This window comes from Pan troglodytes, chromosome 12 (genome assembly GCF_028858775.2).
Source record: "Pan troglodytes isolate AG18354 chromosome 12, NHGRI_mPanTro3-v2.0_pri, whole genome shotgun sequence".
Classification (NCBI taxonomy): Eukaryota; Metazoa; Chordata; class Mammalia; order Primates; family Hominidae; genus Pan; species Pan troglodytes.
In genome coordinates this window covers 88,992,452-88,995,484 of record NC_072410.2, presented here as the reverse complement: position 1 = coordinate 88,995,484, position 3,033 = coordinate 88,992,452, and the positions used below count along the sequence as shown (strand labels likewise).

Below are 3,033 nucleotides of genomic sequence, written 5' to 3'. Positions count from 1 at the left end.
ACACAATCTTTATCTTTTATATTTAGCACTTACTTCAGAAATTCAAAAACTATAGAGAATTATAAAATGAACGCCCCTGTATCTACCACACAGCCTAAGAAATAACGGATTGCTGGGCCAAGCGTGGTGGCTTACGCCTGTAATCCCAGCACTTTGGGAGGCCAAGGTGGGTGGATTGCCTGAGCTCAGGAGTTTGCAACCAGCCTGGGCAACATGGTGAAACCCCATCTCTACTAAAATACAAAAAAATTACCCAGGCGTGGTGGTGTGCACCTGTAGTCCCAGCTACTTGGGAGGGTGAGGCAGGAGAATTGCTTGAACCCAGGAGGCGGAGGTTTCAGTGAGCCGAGATCACGCCACTGTACTCTAGCCTGGGCGACAGAGTGAGACTCTGTCTCAAAACAAACAGACAAACAAAAACAACAAACAAAACAACAACAACAACAAAAATAACAGATTGCTAATTTCAGGTCCCTCTCTTCTCACCCTGGTATACATTTCCCTGATCCAATCACTCGCCTTTTGTCTCTGTAATTAATGATCTTGAATTTATTTAGCATTCTCAAAGTGAAATAATTAGTAAATAATTAGAAATAATTTAGTAACATATATATATATTTCTCTAGGCAATTCATAAGCAACCCTTGTATACACAGTATAATATAAATTATATCATGCTGGGGCATTCTTATGCCACCTACCTTTTTCACTCAAATTATTTTTGCAGATTTTGTCCATGTTACATGATCATAGCTTATTTACATAATCGTGTTACATGATCATAGCTCAGCTTATTTTCAGTGTTGTGTAGTATTCCATTATATGAACAATCCATGTACTTATTCATTCTCTCATTGTTAAAAAATTAACTTGTTTTTTGTTTTCTTTTAAAATTTATTGTTATATATAATTCTGCAGTCCATGTTCTTTTGAATTAAAAAAATTTTTTTTTGTAGAGGCAGGAGTCTCCCTATGTTGCCCAGGCTGTTCTCAAACTCCTGGGCTCAAGTGATCCTCCTGCCTCGGCCTCCCAAAATGCTGGGATTACAGGCGTGAAACACCATGCCCAGCCCCAGTTCATGTTCTTTTAAAATCACTTTCGGCACACAGCTTTGTTCCTGCTCAAGTGAAGGCCTTCTTTTTTCTTCATTATAGATATTTTTATTTCTCCAAATGTGTTGTTTATCAGGAGTAACTGAAATAAAAAATATAATTGAATCCTATCCTCATCATCATGGAAATGGCTTTAAGAGAAAACTGGTCAGATGAACATTATTGCTTCTCATTTTCAACAGCAAATAGTTGCCACAGATAAATTGACAGCCAGGAGTCTGTCAAGAATGCTCAGGACATGTTATATAATACAACATGCCTGTTCACCAGGAGAAAAATCCTAGAAAACAACTTATGTGTACTTCTTGATTGCATTATGCAAGACAAGCACAAAAGCACCACCCGTGCCTCTGAAAACACTGGACCATGCACCCTTAAAGGAAGCTTTGCCTCCTACATCACGAGCAATCTTCCTCCAGCAGTCAAGCATGCCTGTGTACATGATGTCAGTTCCTTTGCACCCTGACTGCATCATCATGTGGTGGCGAATGGTGTCAAATGGATAGGAAGTCAACCCAGCAACAGCAGTGACGATCTGTGTGATCATCTAGCTGATGAGGATGTGAGTGTTCTTGGGATGTGGAAGCATTCCCTTTGCAGTGTCATAGATACTGAAGTAGGCGGCTCGGTAGATGATAATACCTTGCACAGACATGTTAAAGCCTTGGTAGAGGCCCTTAATCCCACCAGATTTGTAAATCTTAACCAGGCAGTCACTGAGGCCTTGGAATTCCCTTTCAGCTCCAGCTTTACCCACATTGGCTGCTAGACGGGTAAGAGCAAAATCAAGAGGGTACACAAAACACAAGGATGTGGCCCCAACAGCACTGCCTGATGTCAGATTCCCTTCAAAGTAGCGCCAAAACTGGGTCCTCTTGTCCACATCACCCAGGAAGATCTGCTTGTATTTATCTTTGAAGGCGAAGTTGAAAGCCTGGGTGGGGAAGTATCTGATGACATTGGCCAAGTTACCGCGCCAGAAGGACAGGACTCCCTGCTCCTTGGATATGCAGACCACGCAGTCTATAATGCCTTTGTATTGCTTATCTGCGGTGACTTGTTTGCTGGCATGCTGCACCTGCAGCAGCAGCTTGACCCGCTGGATGGGCACTACAGCCATCTTGGAGATGGCTGCAGCCACTCCACCTGCCAGGAAGTCCTTGGCAAAGGACACAGTGGCATCTGTCATGTTGAAAGGAAAGAGGAGGCAGGCTGCTAAGGGACGGGACTGGGCTGGGAACTGGCTTTGACTCGGGCTGTGAGGAGGACCATTTTAATGTCCTACACCGCTTATATCAGGGGCTATGGAGGTGGGATATGCATCCTCCTCAGTGTTTTGTTGATGCTGTGAGACCCTGCTCCTTCTCTCCTACTTAGATTCTATAAGGTCTGAATGTCCTAACAGACCATCACTCCCACTGTCCCCCTGTTGAGTTGTCTGCTTTCCCCCACTTCATTGTCCCTTATTTCTCAATGATTTTTGTCAATTCCAGCCTTTTTTCTTAATTTAAAATTTTAATTTTTGTGGGTACATAGTACCAGTACATAGTATATACACTGTCAGTCTTTTAAACAACATTCCTGGGCCAGGCGCAATGGCTTACGCCTGTAATCCCAGCACTTTGGGAGGCCTAGATGGGCAGATCACGAGGTCAGGAGATGGAGACCATCCTGGCTAACACGGTGAAACCCCGTCTCTACTAAAATTAGCTGGGCGCCGTGGTGGGTGCCTGTAGTCCCAGCTACTGGGGAGGCTGAGGCAGGAGAATGGCGTGAACCCAGGAAGCGCAGTTTGCAGTGAGCCGAGACTGTGCCACTGCACTCCAGCCCGGGCGACAGAGCAAGACTCCGTCTCAAAAAAAAAAAAAAAAAAAAAAAAAAGGCCAGGCGCCGTGGCTCACGCCTGTCATCCCAGCACTT

At 44.2% G+C, this 3,033-nt stretch overlaps 1 pseudogene; it reads right to left on the bottom strand.

Moving 5' to 3' along the window:
* Positions 1–1,405: 1,405 nt before the first annotated feature.
* LOC470349 (ADP/ATP translocase 2-like) lies at positions 1,406–2,317 on the bottom strand (annotated as a pseudogene).
* Between the last annotated feature and the right edge of the window lie 716 nt (positions 2,318–3,033).